The following is an 18604-nucleotide window of genomic DNA, read 5'->3' on the forward strand; positions in this document are numbered from 1 at the left end:
CTGTCCAAAGGCACAGCCCAGGTCAGCCCAACTGGTGGGTATCCCTGGCTGGGCTAAGCTCATGAGGAACTAAGATTAGGACTCCTACTGAGTCCTTCACAGAGAAGGGCTTCTCAGAGTCCTTCTCAGCGCTTCAGAGCTCTGAGAGGCAGGGCAGAGAGAAGACAGCAGACAATGGCAGGATGGCACTGTCCATCCCAGTGGCCACTTCAAGCCCCTTCTCAGCCTCTCAGCCTCTCCACATGGCACCCTTCTTAATGCCCTTCCCCAAACTCACAGGTTCCACCACAGTGCCCTCCTGCGGCCCCCCAAGGCCTTCAAATTGGCATCTAATCTCCTCTCTGGCCCACCATGTCCTTGAAGATGGTGTGCAGCTTTGAATGAGACTCATGAGGACAAATCCCCTCTCTTAGGTGCTCTGTGACTTTGAGGAACTCATTGAAGCATCTTGGATTTAATTTCCTCCTCTGTGAAATGGAAATGATTATAACAACTACTTCCTGAGTCAGTGCAAGGGTTCCGATTATTGACTGTTGAGTAACAACCCACCCCAAATACAGTGTTGTTAACCAGTTTCTTAAGCTCACAGATTCGTATGGGTCAAGAATTCAGACAGAGCACATGGGAGATGGCTTCCTCCCATTCTACAGTACCTGGGGCCTCAGCTGGAAAGAACTGAAGACCAGGCACCAGAATCATCAAAAGGAGTCTGCCCTTACATGTCTGGCAGCCAAGCCTAGCTCAGCTGAGGCTATTAGCTGAAACAGCTGTATGCGGCCTCTCCTTGGGTCGTGAGCTTCCTCACAGCGTGGCAGCTGGGTTCCAAGAGCGAGTGTCCCCTGAGACCCAAGCACAGGTGATTATGGCCACATCTAACCTATCCTCAGAAGTCACACCGTGTCACTTCAGCCATATTTTATTTCTAGAAACCATCACAGGAGGGGTCATAGACTCCGCCCCTTGACAGGAAGAGAGTCAAGGAATTTGGAGTCGTATTTTTTAAAATGCTTGAACAATGTGTAGCTCATCATAAGGACACATTAAATGTTAGCTGGAAGAAGTGGCAGTAGTGAAATAGTGGCAGGGTTCAATCCTGTATATACTGAAATAGCCATAAGACACTAGGCATAAAAAAGTTAATGGAGGAGGCACAGAAACAGGTCCCTGGAACCTAACATCCCCACTAGGCTGAAAGACAGAGTTTGGATAATAAGAGCTAATAGGTATTGAGTGCTTACTAGATGGCAGGCACAGAGCCAAGTACTTTCCATGCATGATCTTATATAATCCACATAATGATCTAAGAGGCAGGTCTTAGCTTCCCACCCATTTACTGATGAATAGCCAGGGCTCAGAGAAGCGAGGGCTTCCCGGCGGTGCTAGTGGCAAAGAATGTGCCTGCCAGTGCAGAAGCATGAGAGATGAAGGTTCAATCCCTGAGTCAGGAAGATCCCCTGGAGAAGGGAATGGCAACCCTCTCCAGTATTCTTGCCTAGAGAATGTCAGGGATAGAGGAGCCTGGCAGGCTACAGTCCATGGTGTCCTGAAGAGTCAGTCGGACACAACTGAGTGACTAATACCTTCATACCAGACAAGCGAAGGGTCTTGCCCGAGTCCACACAGCTAGGAAGAGGCACAGTCAGGATTTGAACCTAGGCAGCAGGTTGTCAGAGCTGGGCAGCAGGTTGTCAGAGCTGGTCCTCGTTTCCCAAGACGAAGCTGGGCACTAGCCAGCCTGCCAGGTGGAACAGGCCATCCTGACTGTTTGGTGACAGACAGGGAGGGCTCATGCTACTGGATAGAGAGCCAGGACCAGGAGGTTTGTCAGCTGCAAGCCCACAGTCACAGGCTGGGGGAAGGGGGCCAAGACCTCCGTCTGGAGGGATGGGGGAGGGGGGCAGTGAAGAGAGCCCAAAGAACAAGACAGAACCCCAGAGGCAGCAAAGCACTAAGGGATGATGATAAAGCCTGGGTCACCAGAGCTGAGCCTCAAGATCACAGGGGGGCTCTGACCTCTGTTCCCTGGAGCACCCACCAGGCGGTCACTTGTCCCCTGCCTGGAGCAGGACTCAGCCTGCCACTGGAAGCCAGGAGGACTCGGTGTAGTGGGAGGAGCAGGAGGATGGGGAGGGAGCACCACTCCATACCCCAGCCAGGAGGGGACTCACCACAGTTCCAGGTGCGTAAGGGAGGCAGCACACTGTGGGGGGGTGGGTGGCTCTCTCCCACTGCCAGTGGGGTGCTGCTGGCCTTGACTCCTCTTCTCAACTGCTCTCTTTCCCTTCCTTCCTTTCTTATTTCCAGCCAGCCCTCCTTCCATGCTTCCTTCTATCCTTTCTTCCATGCCTTATTTCCATGCTCCCCTCTTTTCCTCTCTCCCTCCTTCTTGCCTTTCTGGCATTCCTTCCCCCTTATGAAATCTCACAGGGAGAAGCTACATTCCCCAAAGGCAAGGGTCAATCTGGTCCTAACCTGGTCATGACCATGGACTTCGTCATAAAATGAAGCATGTCTGCTGAGCCATCACAAAGCCAGTCCTAAGGGTGTCACGTATCTGTGATGAGCTCCTTCGACTCTCCCCAAATCAGATACTGTTGTATCTGCCAAGTCTTCTCTACCCCAGAGTCAGAGGGCATCTCCCAGAGCACATGAGTACCCTGAGTGTTACTAGAAGGCAGCTTCAGGGGCACTGGATTATGAGCTGGATCGCCTTGGCCTAATTGCTCAGTGCCGCTGAGCCCTGGTTTTCTTGGCTGAAACCACTTCACAGGTTGAGAAGAGGGTGGGACAGAACAACAGTTGTGCCCAGTCCCAGGAGGACTCTGTCTCCACCAGTCCCCTGCTGGCACAGGCCTCTGACCTTTCTCCCAGGCCCATGAGGCAGAGCCAACTCCCAGCTGACATTGGCAAGCGGCTAGGAGGGTGGACCGGCAGGCTGTCAGGGCCGGCCTTGTGCCCAGAGAACCTTCTGTGCCACTGTTCCTCGGCCAGGCAGGCCCAGCCCACCAGCCACTTCCCGTGTCCCTGGCAGGACAAGGCTGGAGGCCCCTCCTCTCTGCCTCTTGCTCAGTTGACCATGGTGGCTACCCTCCTCCCCCCAGGCCCTGGAAACAGAAGTCTCCAATATAAATGCAAATTCGCTGTGGTCCCTAGTCTCAGGCTGGCAGCTCCAGCCTGTACCACAGGCTGCGGACCTGAGCTGACACTGGCCCAGAGCAGATAAGCCCCTCTGGGCCACCCCCGCCCCAGGCCCTGCCCACTCCTCAGCCTGTCAGCTCCACAAAGACTCCAGGGCGTCCCAGGCCTTCCCCTTCCCTGCCCCAGAACGCCTGTGATGAGCTTGCGAAGCCCCCCTCACCATAATCAAGAAGGACTGCAATCCTCAAATAGTGGTGACATTCTACTTCCTGAGCCTCCTATTCTAGCCTCCTGGGCTGGCAGGGGCAAAGCCTCAAAGCAGAGAGAAGGGCAAGCAACATGGGCCAATCTCTGCCCTCATAACCCACCAAGCTCAGGGTCACCACTAGCCCACAGCATCCCTTGGTGTGAACTAGGAACAGCCACCCCCTCTTCCTGGTGCCAGGTGGCCTCTTAGCTTACCCTCTTAGCTGGGTACCCTTGAGCCCAGCACTTGCACAACGCAAGCGTGGCCCAGCTCCTCTTTGGGACTTGGTCACCTTTCTGGCCAAGGGATCACCTGGAGAGACCTCTGGGTATTGTACAACTCCTCGAACACAGAGGCTCTACAACTGGACAGGGCAGTCCCATGGGTACGAGCTCTTCTGGTTGGGGTGTCTTATCATCCTTCCGTTCCTAGGTCCCAGACACTCCTGCCCATAAGCCACAACTCTAGGACACTTAACAAGGGAGCCAGGTGACTCTGGCAGAAGCACCTGTGAGCCACATGAGACTGAGTGGCATAGGTCTGAGGTCATGAATAGGGCTGGGTACAAATCCAGCTCATTCATGGCGCCAGCTTCAATGTCACCTCCTCGGAGAAGCCTCTCCTGATGACCTCATGTGGCACAGTCCTTTCCTTACCTCCAGAAAGCATATCTTTTTGCCCTGTTGGTTTTCTTCATAGCAGTTACCATTATGTGAAATTACCTCATTCATGTGTCTTTCTGTGGTTGTTTTCTGCCTTACTTTTGCCTTACTGGAATTCAAGTTTCTACAAGAGCAGGCACCATGAATTGATAATTTCTCCCTCGACACTTTCTGGGAAGTGATGGATCCGACACCAGAGGGTGAGTGTAAAGTGTTCATGGAGACAGCCAAGGTTGCTTAGCAGAGAGCCAGCACACAGCAGGCACTCAATAAATGCTAATGGTTATCATTGTTACTGTTGTCATCAAAGGGTTGTGGGTGTACTGGCCCCAGAGGTCCAAGTCCTGATATACTTCTTCACAAATTCCAAAGCCACCACTAGAGCCAAGTTCTCCTCTCCCATGTATTCACCCCATGAGCGTGTGTGTGTGTGCGTGCGTGTGCGTGTGTGTGTGTTAGTCACTCAGTCATGTCCAACTCTTTGAGACCCCTTGGACTGTAGTCTGCCAGGCTCCTCTGTCCATGGGATTCTCCAGGCAAGAATACTGGAGTGGGTTGCCGTTCCCTTCTCCAGGGGATCTTCCCTAACTTCCCAATCCAGGGATTGAACCTGAGTCTCCCATACTGCAGACAGATTCTTACCATCTGAGCCACCAGGGAAGCCTGCTCACCCCATGAGCAGCACAAGCAAATTGCTTCTTCCCTCCAGGCCTCCATTCCTCTCTGTAAAGGAATAGGGTAACCTCCCCCATAGCCTGAAACTGCACAAATTTGCTACAAGTATTAAGTGACAGTGAAGAGGGAAAGACACTTGTTAGTCCCTACATATGTTTTCAGTAACATAAAGAATGACTTGCCCCTCCTCTGAATAGGATGTCTCCATCTTCTGGAGCTGCCCAGAGTCCTCCCTAGAGTCCTGAGGCTTTGCTGTTCCCTGACCCAACCCAGCCATGTCTTAGACTTCTTCGAAGGAGGGGGTTTCCATCAAGGCAGAGTTTCTCAAAGTTTCGACACAACTATACCACCTCCCCCCACCAACTCTTACTTTCTTTCTGTTTGTATTTCATATAATTTACTCAATATTTTTCTTTAAATTGTCTCATTTAAAAAATTAATAAATAAAGCCAGTTCCCACTAGTGGAAAACTTTACACCACTGCCATAAACAAAATTTAGTATCAATTAATAATTTTAAATATATGTTGATATTTGCTAACATAAATACTTATCTATTAAAAGTTTGATACTCCTAGCAAGATGAGAGTCCTATTCTAAGGTTTTCAAGTTCTCAAGCTGAGCATTCTCTGGGGGATTTTTTTTATTTTTCGGTTCACTGGAAAAAATACTTCATGAGAAAGCTTACCCAGTCGCAGTTGGAAGCAGCTGTAAGTGACACTATTACCAGCTCAACACACAGAAAAACTAGTTGGGGCAGCCACTCACACCATTCAAAATATAATTAATTAGAGACTTCTTTGGCAGTCCACTGCAGAGCTTCCACTGCAGAGGGTACAGGTTTGATCCCTGATCAGGGAGTTAAGATCCCACAAGGCATGCAACATGGTAAAAAAGAAAGAAAGAAATACAATTAGTTAGCAGAGAAGTAACACCCAGGCCAGTCTCAACAGGTATTTCTTGGCTCTTTCTGTTCAAAACCACCTAATAAAGGTGTCTTACCTGTGAGGGGAGTGGGAAGGAGAGGGGTAAAGTCTTCTTCCCGTAGAGGGACCATCTCCATGCCTGCAACCAAACCCACCTCCTAACTACTCCCAGCTCAAAACACAGTCTCCAGGCCCCCTACTTGGTGCCATCCATCTACTTTGCTGATTCTAGACTCTTGGGAAGGGCAATTTAATACAATGTCATGTTGTTCTGGGAAGGGAATCAAGTAAGACCTCTGGCAAATTTGGTACAATGGATCAGAAATCTTTAATTGGAGGGGTAATTTCTCTCCTAGGACTTTATCTACGAGAAATCACCATGAATGTAGACCAAATAGCTGCAGGATGTTGTTGACAAATCTGTTGATAATAATGAAAAGCTGAAAACAACATAGGCGATGACAACATGCATAGGGGATTCAGTAAATAGTATGTTTCATGCAATAAAAAACTATGCAACCATTTACCAATAATGCTGTAGAATTTTAGACATAGAAAAATGTTCATGTTATATTCTTAAGTAGAAAGTATTAATCACTCAGTCATGTTTGACTCTTTGCAACTCCATGGACCATAGCCCGCCAAGCTCCTCCATCCATGGGATTTTCCAGGCAAGAATACTGGAGTGGGTTGCCAATTCCTTCTCCATGGGATCTTCCTGGCCCAGGGATAGAACCCGTATCTCCGGCATTGCAAGAAGGAGATACTTTTTACCATCTGAGCCACCAGGGAAGGCCCCATAAATAGAAAAGTAGCTATAAAATAGGACATACAATATGTCTTATTTTTAATATATGTACAAATGTACTGTAGAAAGATTAGGATGGATTTGTGTTGGAGAAAATTTCTCAAACAAGAAGCAGAAAGTCCAAACCATAAAAGGCAAATATTAATAAACTAATTTACATTAGAATTAAGACTGTTCAAAGTTCACCATAAAAAACTGAAAAACTAAGCCACAAACTGGAAAATGTTTGTAACAATCTGACAAAGATTAGTATTCAAAGTATATAAAGAGTTCCTACAAATCAATAAGATGAAGACAATCAAAAAGAAAAATAAGCTGAAAATTTGAACAAACACAGAAAATAGAAAACATGAACAGCCAATGAGCATATGAAAAGATCCTCAACCTCTTAGTAATTCAGGAAATCCAAATTAAAAGCTCATTTTATGTCCACTAGATCGGCAAAACCTAAAAGGCTGAACAAATCCAAATGTGATCACTTGCATGGAATAAGGAAAGCTCCTTGACACTGGTTTTAGGGGGGGTCAATCTATACAACTTTGGAGAACAACTTGTCATTATTCTGCACTTACTCTACAACCCAGCAATCCCATTCCTGGGTACATTCTAGAGAAACTTACACCTATGCACAGGAAAGGTGGGCAATGATGCTCAGGTTGGCAGGACAGAGCCCTCAGCCTCCTGCCCTTCAAAGTGAAAGTGTCAGTCACTCAGTCGTGTCCGACTCTTTGTGACCCCATGGACTATAGCCCACCAGGCTCCTCTATCCTTGGGATTCTCCAGGCAATACTACTGGAGCGGGTTGCCATTCCCTTCTCCAGGGGGTCTTCCTGACCCAGGGGTTGAACCCCTACTTCCCACATTGCAGGCAGATTGTTTACCATCTGAGCCAAAGATGCCTAAAGCACGTGATGAATTCATCTCCTTTCCACCCTGCCTTCTGGCTTTCTTTCATTTCATTTGCCCTGGGGCTGGGCCCTAACTCTTGCACAATTCTGGGTGCTGTGATTCAGCCTTCAGCCTTGTTGGGTAGCCATGGATGGGCAAGCAGATCTCAGACTCATCAACTGAGCGGAAGTAGTGAGATGAGCGGGAGCTTCAGTGACTCTCCCAGGGGCCAGGGAGAGGCCAAGAGTGTTGGGAGAAGTGGTAGGTTTGCAGGCAGAGCTGGCTCACAGACCACTCCGCTGCTGTACAAAAGACCAGGCAGCTCGATACAAAGTCATCAGAAGCATCTCTAAGATACACTGCTAAGGGGAAGAAAGCAGGCAGAGCAGCTACCCTTGTAAAGTGTGTATACGTGCATTCATTTGTGTGCAGAAAACACCTCTGAGCCCAGAAAACTGGTATCCAGGGAGGAGGAGGAGTGGCTAGCCATCAACAGTAGGAGAGATTTCCTTTCATTCCATCCCTTTCTGTACCTTTTTATTTTGTATGCTGTATATGATCCTATGGAGAAATAAATACAATAATTAAAAAATGGAAACAAAATGCAATCATATTAAATATAACACCAATGTAACTATTAGGTGATTCCAATTTGTTGTTGATCACCATTGACATAATGCTGCTTTGTAGACACATAATTAAACTTTATTGCTTTGAATTTTAGAAAGTTTTCGTTATTTTTTATTTGGCTGTGCCGGGTCTTAATTGTGGCACGTGGTATCGCAGCTGTGGCATACAGGGTCTAGTTCCCTGACCAGGGATCAAACCCGGGCTCCTGCTTTGGAAGCTCGTAGTCTTAACTGCTGAACCAACAGGGAAGTCCCTGGGAAGTTTTGAAAATATTTTTCCAGTAAACTTTTATAGGTTTCAGGATCCTATGGCTTCTTGCATTGCCCCTTCCAGGTCAAAGGCGTAGAGCAGGCCCCTTCAGCACCTACGCCCAGCTGTGCACTGATTCCCCAAGGGCTGCTTTAGGCCTGCATCCCTTTGATTTAAATCATCTTTTGGGTCGTACCTCAGGGTTGCTCTGTATCTCAAGTGGGTCCATGGGGAACTGGCATGGCCCTCCCCTTACTCAGGAGCAAAAATACCCAAGGTCACTTTCTCGACCTCAGTCTCCCAGTGGTCTCTATGGTACATGTATGTCTTCCCACCCGAGATACTCGGCTGTCTCCCACTCCTCCTCCCCTTGCTCACGCTTGTATAGCCCCACTGGTTTCCTTGTTCCTCAACTCCCACCATGGCAGGAAGCATTCTAAGATGGCACCCAAGATTTCCAACCCCCTAGGTGGGCCTGTCCAGCATAATCCCCTGGGCTGTGACTATGATGGAGTTCATTCCCATGATTAGGTTAGGTTATATGGCATAGCTGACTGTGTGATGAGATGGTTGGATGGCATCACTGACTCAATGGACATGAGTTTGAGTAAACTCCAAGAGTTGTTGATGGACAGGGAGGCCTGGCATGCTGCAGTCCATGGGGTCGCAAAGAGTCCGACGTGACTGAGCGACTGAATTAACTGACTGTGCCAGACTTGGGACTCACAGAGGTGTGAGCTAAATGGATCTTGTTTTCAGCCACTAAATCAAGCCCTGGGTCAGGAAGATCCCCAGGAGAAGGCAATGGTAACTCACTCCAGTATTCTTGCCTGGGAAATCCCATGCACAGAGCAGCCGAGTAGGCTACAGTCCATGTGGTCGCAGAGTCGGACACAACTGAGTGACTTAGCATGCATGCCAGGTCTTCGTTGCAGCCTGTGGGATCCCCAGTTGTGGCATGCAGGATCTAGTTCCCTGGCCAAGGATTGAACCAGGGCCCCCTGCTTTAGGAGCTTGGAGTCTTAGCCACTGGACCACCAGGGAAATCTCCATAGAACCCTATTTTTATCCAGTGTGTTGTAATCATTTATTCACTGTCATCATTTTTTCTGATGCTCAAATCGTCCCAGCAGTTCCTAGGCTCTGTTGACATGTCCCCAGCATTACTTGAGCGCTTCTACTTATTTTATAGCACAAAGTAGATGTTCCAGGCTTTCTGTGTACTTTCCTTGGCCCGGCTCTCAAGTCAGTCATTTCCCCAAGGATTCCTGGTTCCTTTCAGTGGACAATGCTACATTTAGCAACCAAGATTTGGTGTTATGAGTACTCATTGCTATGTGGGTATTAGTGCTCCTAGGCTCTCTTTGTGGATAGAGCTGAGAAACACATGTCTGGGGCACAGACACACACATTTACATCTACGCGTATCTGTCTACACTTATCTAATGCCATTAGCTCACACTGATTCCCCCAGCACCACGGGGTTCACACTAGCCTTTCCCATTTCCATATCTGTGATTCCCTTCTCTGACCCGTGCTCACTTAGCTGCTTTTCCATGACTGGTCCCACGTCCCGCCCACCACCTGCAACAAATATTGGAAAAGGGAAGGAGGAAAGAGGAAGCTGAAATTAAAAAAATTTTTTGAACTAGTACAAAAATTAAAACTATAGAAAATAACATAGTGAAAAATCTCCCTCCCACCCATCTCATTCCAATCCTGGTCCTGTCCACAGCTAACAAGCATTATTATTAGTTTGTTATATGCACAAGCTGGTATTAAAATATTTTTTATGTCCCTCCTCTTTTACCCAAAGTATTCCTGACATCCCTTTTATTTGTCAATTTATCTTGGAGATCTTTCTGTATCAGTACACGAAAAGTGACCTCACCCTTGTAGTAGTTGTATAGTCTTCCTCTGGCTAGTCCATACTTCATTTAACCTCATTTAACTTTATTTAAATGATAGACATTTAGACGCATCTGAGGTGAAATAAGACTAAACTGAGCTAAACAAGACTGCAGTGAATAACCTTGAATGTATTCATTTCACATGTGTCCATACACATCCACAGAATACATTTTCAGAAGTGGGATCATTGGTGTGACCTTATATATTTATGTGTTTAATGATGAAAGGTCTCCCCTCTTAGAACGTCAGCACCAAGAGGAAAGGGACTCTGTTCTTTTTTATCCCCCTGGCTGAGCTGGGTCTTCATTGCAGCCGCGGGCGTCCTCTAGTTGGGGCATGCAGGCTCTTCATTGTGGTGCATGGGCTTCTCAATACGGTGGCTTCTCTTGTTTCAGGCTAGAGCATGGGCTCAGTAGCTGTGGTTTGCAGGCTTAGTTGCTCCACTTAGTATGAGGCATCTTCCCAGACTAGGGATTGAACCCATGTCACCTGCATTGACAGGTGGATTCTTAACCACTGGACCACCAAAGAAGTCCAGGGACTGTGTTCTATTCATCACTGTTTTCCCAGCATCCAGAACCATCAGACTGTCAGGCACTCAGTACATACGTATTCACTAAAAGAATGGCCAACGCCCTCTGGTTGTGGACTTGAGTCTCAAGCACCAACGGACCATTCACTGTGTGCTAAGTGCTATGCATCATCTTGCTAATCCTCCAAAGCCCCTGTGGGGTAAAGACTGTTTGGACGCCCCCACTTTACAGATGAGAGCCCTGAGGCCCAGAGAGGAAACACAATAGGCTGATGTCACACAGCTAATCAATGACAAAGCCACAGTTCCCATCCAGTGAGTCAGACTCTGGAGCCACCAATAACCTCACCTACTGTTCTCAGTACACCTACTGTTCTCTCCCCACACACAGCTCAGTCTCCCAGCCCCACGTGGCCCCTTCATCTTGACTCATCTACTTTCCTGGTCCTAGCCACTTCTTCTTAGCCTCAACCCCAGCCAAAGGCACCGGCTCTGCACCCTCAGCCAACACAGGACAGATCCAAGGAGAGGCACTGTCATTTCCATACAGCTGTCCCCAGGAGCCAGGCCCTGCCCAAGCCCCCCCATTTCCCCTGAAAAAGCTGAATTGTCTTGGCTGTTTGGGGGGCACCTCTCGGCACAGGCCGGGCTGCCTGGGCAGGGCCTGGCTGAGCTATTATCCTACATTATCTCACTCCCCTGCTCCTGAAAAGAACCAGTGACTGCTCACCCCCCTCAGCCCTCCCCTGCCTGCTCCTGTCTTTTACACTTAATTACCTCACTCATTACCCCGCAGCCTGCAGAGGCCGGACCACAACTGGGGCGTGAGTAATCCCCACATCACACACCCAGCCAGCCGGCCAGCAAGGAGCAAATTGCTCACACTGCCCATAAATAAAGGAACAGGGCCCACTCAGGCCTTCGGAGCAGAAGGACCTTCATGGAGGCTGCAGTGTGGGGCAGGCATGGGCCCCAGCTTCCCAGTCGGCCTTTGCCAGCCCTGGTGAGATGACGGCCCCTAGTTCCCCTACCTCTGCTACCCCAGACGGTGACCTTGAACTTCCCCAGGCCACTGAAGTCACAGCTCATTGCCACTGACAGATGGGGCAGCAGGGGCCCACGCACCTTCCTTACCACAGCCAGGGAGCTGTCCACGTGGCTCCCAGGCTCCCTGCATGACCTCTCCAGCCATCTCTCACCAGCTCCAACCCCCACACAGAATGCCCCTGTGTCCTCTTTCTTCCTCAGCTCCTCTGCACATGCTGCTGCCCCTGCTTCCTGAGAACCTTTCCTGAGCGTCCACAGACCTTGTTCATGTCTACTCACTTGAGAGACCACCTCCTCCAGAGAGCCTTCCCTAATCCCTCCAGGCTGTGTGAGGGAACCTCATGGACCCATCAAAGCATCAAGCCTCTACGTTGCCACTGGCTTTGCTTGTGTCTTATGAAGGGAGGACTGAGCCACATACATGTCCCTTTGCCTAGTGCCCAGCCTAGGTCCTGGCACATTACCAGGTCACTTACATGAGTGAATGAATGAATGAATAAGTGAATGAATGAGGTTGATGACTGGTAAGCTGTCTGTGCTGCATGAAGGGATTTGAACCCCCTTTCCCCTGTGACAAGTGTCTCCCCCTCCCAGGCTGTAGGTTCCTGCACTCCAGGGCCTCTGAGCTCATAAGGGAGGATGATCTAGGACTTCTCTAAGGCTAAAACTTCCCTCCCCCTCTAGAAGGTCAGGCTCAGGCTCTTTCCCTTGCATCACCTTGGCAAACACAAGCTTCTCCCCCCGAGACAAGATAGCCCAGCCTTGGCCGGGAAGTCACCTACACAACCTCTTCTCTTTCACTTCCTACATCACCTCCCACCACTTCTGCTGGTCTATCACCTCTCACAGCACTTCAGGGCAGCTGACCCAGAGGCTGGCTGTGTGGTCAGCTTCTCCTGGCCTGAAGAACTTCATCTCACCCTCCTGCTCCCCTCATAGACTCAGGATACCAGAGGGAACTCAGAAAGGTTCCCTTGGAAAGGCAGAGAGCTCCTAAAACCCGATGGTCCAGAGTTCATGAAACCCTTTTTTATCTGATGAAGCCTATGGACCTCTCTCAGAATAATGTCTTTAAATTCATAAAATATATAGCATTACAAAGGAAACCAATTATATTTAAAGTTATCAAAATATTAAAAATAAATCTACATTACAGTAACATATATGCTTCTTGATTATGCATTATAGCACAAGGATTTAGCAAAAAATTGTTGCAATTTCCAAGTCATGATGAGTGTAAATGGTATTTCAAGTTATCTGGAACATCTGTAATGTGACAAGAAAATATCTGTGATATCTATTAGTGACAATGTTACAGGCCCTTTTAATGCCACTATGATCTGTGACCTGCATTCATTACAGAAGAAATGATAAGTTTCAGAAAGAAGCTAGTGAAATTGAAGGTGCAATCCTTTTTCTATCTCAGTTAATGGTGGGCCTCCTGTATTATTTCTATGGACCCCAGGTTAGGAACACCTGTGACAGGGAATGACAAGTGTATCTCAAGTAGACTAACATTTCCACTCCTGCATCTTGGCAGACATCATTAATCAATTAGAGCAGTCTCCCACACTGAGTCCAAACTCAGTTCCAAAATCTATCTCAACACTATGCTTTGGGCTACAGCTACCAACCAATCCACATGGGTTCTTAAGCGGAAGTCAATTTGCCATTCCTTGGGGTGGGGAGGGGGCAATGCCATTGTCAGAATGAGATTAAGGGCAAAGAGGCGGTAAAATGAGGTCGAGCATCAGTGCAGGAGAGCACAGCAACAGCGTATTAAACAGCAATAGCGCATTAAACAGCAGAGACATTACTTTGCCAACAAAGGTCCGTCTGGTCAAAGCTATGGTTTTTCCAGCAGTCACGTATGGATGTGAGAGTTGGACCATAAAGAAGGCTGAGCACCGAACAATTGATGCTCTCACACTGTGGTGCTGGAGAAGACTCTCGAGAGTCCATTGTACAGCAAGGAGATCAAACCAGTCAATCCTAAAGGAAATCAAATATTCATTGGAAGGACTGGTGCTGAAGCTGAAGCTCCAATACTTTGGCCATCTGATGCAAAGAGCCAACTCACTGGAAAAGAACCCTGATGCTGGGAAAGACTGAGGGCAGGAGGAGAAGGGGCAACAGAGGATGAAATGGTTGGACGGCAACATCAACTCGAGGGACATGAGTTCGAGCAAACTCCAGGAGATAGTGAAGGACAGGGGAACCTGGTGTGCTGCAGTCCATGGGGTTGCAAAGAGCTGGACATGACTGAGTGACTGAACAGCAACAACAGTACAGGGAGAAAGCATAAAAGTAGAACAGCCTAATGTACGTCAGCCGGGCAAACGGTCACCAAAAAGCTTATGAAATATCTGGACAAGTCATTAGAAGTCCAATATCTAGATTGAGGAAGGTGACAGTCCCTTTCTGCTCAGCTCTGCTTATATATTTTGGGGAGTTCTGTGTTCAGTTCTGGGCCCCACACTCTCAGAAAAACATCAAAAAACTGGAACATGGTTCAGGGAAGCAACCAGGATGGGCAGATATGCGGAAAGCACATCCTGTACCACTAATTTACTCATGTCAACAGGTTCTAAGACTTTCCTCTGAGTCACCTTGTGCTGGGAGCTGGGGACACCAATAGGAGCAGCCCCAGGCCACGGCCCTTGGAGTGAACTTGGAAAGAACTGGGTGTCTTCCTATCCCTGAGGAGCCATTCTGGACCAGAAGGATGGAACCTGTGGTATTCCACTCAATCTGGGGAAAATACTACTACTGGAGTTTCTGGCTTCCCAGGTGGCACTAGTGGTAACCCACCTGCCAACGCAGGAGACATTAGAGACTGAGGGTTAGATACCTGGGTCGGGAAGATCCCCTGGAGGAGGGCACAGCAATCCACTCCAGCATTCTTACCTGAAAATCCCATGGACAGAGGAGCCTGGCAGGCTACAGTCCACAGGGTCACAAAGAGTCAGACACAGTTGAAGCAACTCAGCATGTACCCTGGAGTTTCCAGACAATGGCTGCTGAGTCATCAAGGATCCATGGTAGCAAACACGCTTGAAGAATCTCCAAGAGGGTCAGACACCAGGATAAGAGGCTTCTTGTGTCCAAAATAAAAAAGAAGAAAAAAATAGGTCATAGGCCTGGCCTGAGGGAGATGTCCCTGCTAAATGGGCCCCAAGGCCAACGCTGGAGGCTGAGTCCCTGATCTTTGTCCCTGGTGCTTTTGGACACTCAGTGTAGAGGCTGACATACTCTAGCCAGTGTGTCATGGGCTTAGGGCTGACTATATGACTGCCCCTGGCTACAGAGGACATGGGGGAGGCCAGTACTGACCCTGCTAGTGGGAGGAGGGTACTCATCAGACCAGGTAGTTGGAAGGTTGTGGGCAATTGAAAGGAAGGTCACCTGTCCACTCCAGTCACCAAGGGTTGGGTTCCTCTGCTGTGCCTGACTCTGTGCTCAGCACTTTCCTTGGATTGTCTCTGTTAAGCATCTCCTCTCTCCCCAGGGTGTGATGTGCTTACCAATGCACATTTGACAGGTAAGAAAAGAAAGACCCAGAGAAATTAAGTCATTTGCCCTGTTCTTTTAACTCCTCCACAGAGGTGGGCCAGCTGAAGCAGAGGGAATCACTATCCACTTTGACGCCAACCCAAACAGGTGAGTTCTAGGTGCCCCCAGACCTGGGATCTCCAGGACTGCAGACTGCACCTCCACAGCCAACGTGAGTGTGGATTCCCTGTGTCCCAACCAAGCACCTGCTGCCTTCTGGACTCTATGCAAAAGTCATCTTTGCAGAGAGGTTCCTTACACACCCCATCTAAAACAGCCCCACTCTATCTCTGCCCCACATCACTTGTCTTCCTGACACTTTGTAAATAGGAAGCTGGCATATCGACCTGTTTATTATTTATTATCTGTCAGTACAGTAGGGTGGACATGAGCTGCCTGAGAGCAGGTTTTTGTTCTGTCCACGGCTGCATCCTCAGTTCTGAGCATGGTGCCTGGCACAGAGTAGATGCTCAGTAAATATCTGAAGACTTACGAGCTGTGAGCCCTTGGGCAATTTCTTAACTTGTCTGTGCCTATGTGGCCCTTTATAACCTGAGTGTCATCATACTACATCCAAAAGCGGTCATGAAAATTCCATGAGTTCATGCTGTATCACAGCCAAGGAGGAAGAGAAGTTGCTCAGTCATGTCCAACTGTTTGCGACCCCATGGACTGTAGCCCACCAGGCTTCTCTGTCTGTGGGATTGTCCAGGCAAGAATACTGGAGCAGGTTTCCATTTTCTTCTCCAGGGGATCTTGCTGACCCAGGGATTGAACCCAGGTCTCCTGCATTGCAGGCAGATTCTTTACCCTCTGAGCCACCAGGGAAGCTCCTGTGTCACAGCCAAGAAGACCTTTTAATAAGCCCCTACCATGTGCCAGGTCAGTGGGATTTCACTGCAGGGCCTTGACCATTGGAGCCTCAGGAGTTGACAGGAGATACTTCTTGGGCCTGAAAGGTTTAAGAGGTCAACAGAGAGAGTGAACTCCACATTCAGAATGGCTGATGTTACTGAGTACCAACTGTGTGTGAACGAGCATCCTAAACATCTCACTGGATTCCCACCTGCTCTGTGAAGGAGGTACCATTAGCATCGTCTTTGACAGCTGAAGAGATGGAGGTACAAAGAGAATAGGTAAGTTCCCCAGGGTACATAACTCATCCATAAGCAGCAGAGGAGGGATCTGAACCCAGGCCATTCAGGCTTTATACCTCTCTGCTCCCCTGGCCCTCTACAGCCAGAGTGAGAGAGAGGGGAGGCTGTGAAGGGGTGCACTTGGAGCCTGTGGGTGTTCTGACTTCTTAGGAGTCTGTCCACTAGTCTGGGGTCAGGCATAGGTCAATATTGACAGCCCCCTGCCTCCATGCACCTGGCCACCGCCTGACTTTCTCCGGAAGCTGATGGGTCCCAGCTGGTATATGAGCAGAGGCAGAAGCAGGAGACAGAGCTAGAGGGTGCAGAGAAGGGTTGATTCCTCTGTGCCAGGAGCCCTGGGAGCCCGGAAATGCCAACTCTGCAGCTTCAGCAGCCGCCTTAGCATCTGCCAGGGATGGTTCTCAGCTCGGCTGGTAGGGAAGAGATGGAGGCAGGAGAGGCCACCGTGGGGTAAAGGAGCCAGCCTTGATCTGGCAGACAGAAGCCTAAAAGTCCCAAAGAAGGCACTTGCTTGTTCCATGCCTCAGTTTCCCCAACTGCCAAACAGGGATAGGCAGGGAATGATGCTGATATCCTAAAGCCTGTTCAAGTAGAGCTTCTATTTATCAAGTGCTGATTATGCTCCAGGCCTCATAGAGCCCTATTTAGCCTCAGTTTACAAAGTTGACACAGAGGCACATAGAGGCAAAGTGACTTGCCTAAAATCACACAGCCTGAAGACGCACAGCTGGGATTAACACTTGGCTCAGGGTGACTCAGGCCCAAACTCTGAGCTATCTCATTTGCTTCAATGTGAGGCTCTTGTGAGACGCTGTTTAGCCTCTCCATCCCTGACACATGCTGAGGGTTTGTCCCAAGGCCCCCTGACCTGGCAGGGAGCCCAGTGATCAGATTCTTGCAACCAGTCCTTTTCAGAGGTTTCAGGGAGTTGCTTAAAGGGTGACCTTGCCATGGTTCAGGAACATCTCAAATTTGGAAGGAAAGATGCTTTAATGGGGGAAGGTCAAGGACTGTGGTAGTCAGGATAAGGACTCAATTATCCCCCAAAGGTGGAGAAGGCAATGGCACCCCACTCCAGTACTCTTGCCTGGAAAATCCCGTGGATGGAGGAGCCTGGAAGGCTGCAGTCCATGGGGTAGCTGAGGGTCGGACACGACTGAGCGACTTCACTTTCACTTTTCACTTTCATGCATTGGAGAAGGAAATGGCAACCCACTCCAGTGTTCTTGCCTGGAGAATCCCAGGGACGGGGGAGCCTGTTGGGCTGCAGTCTATGAGGTCGCCCAGAGTCGGACACGACTGAAGCGACTTAGCAGCAGTAGCAGCAGCATCCCTCAAAGGAGAGGAAAACCTTGAGAGCTGATGAACTAACCCAAGCTCAGGCCAAAAAGGATCAAGGTGAGTTGGGGGAGATGCATCACAAGGAGGTTTTTCCAGTCAGTTTATTCATTCATTTAAGATACATATTTATTGAGCACTTATTATTTGCCCAGCACTATGTAGGTAATAAGAGTGTGGCAGTGAATGGAAGAGATATGGGCCCCTACCCGCATTAAGGAGCAGTCAGCCCTGGGGGGTGTGGAGGAGGGAGACTCCCTTTGGCACCTCTGGCCCTGTTAGAAAGAGGGATTGTATATTTAAGATCAGGGTTTGAATCCTGACACCTAGCTGGATCTCCGTGGGCAAGTCACTTTGCCTCTCTGAGCCTTGGTTTCTTCATCTGTAAAATGGGGATAGCTGTGGGCCCCCACTTCAAAGACTGTTGTGATGATTAAATGAGGTAATCCACAGAAAGGGTTAGATTTGGCTCCTGGCACATAAGAAGTGCTCAATAAATGTCAGCTAGCATTATTCTCATCTGTGTCTTTACAACACACTCTTTCCCACTGCATATCATCTCTGTCCTGGGCTAGATCTTGGAGTCAAGCAGGGCAGCAATGGAGGAGGGGTTAACTAGGCAAAGAGGGAGGGAAAGCATGCTCCAGGCAGCAGAAACAGTATCTGCAAAGGCCTGAGGTGGGAAGCTTTGAGGAATAGGGTAGAAGCTCCAGGAGCATGTGGGACCCTGCCACACATTCAGCTGCACTAGTCAGGCCCTTTCCTGAAGTCTGTTGAGGCTCTGAGCTCCGGAGCCCTCTACAAAATGAGAATTGAAAGGTTCCCAGGAGAGGAGGCGGCATGGC

This window comes from Bos indicus, chromosome 13, assembly GCF_029378745.1.
Source record: "Bos indicus isolate NIAB-ARS_2022 breed Sahiwal x Tharparkar chromosome 13, NIAB-ARS_B.indTharparkar_mat_pri_1.0, whole genome shotgun sequence".
NCBI classification, from domain to species: domain Eukaryota; kingdom Metazoa; phylum Chordata; class Mammalia; order Artiodactyla; family Bovidae; genus Bos; species Bos indicus.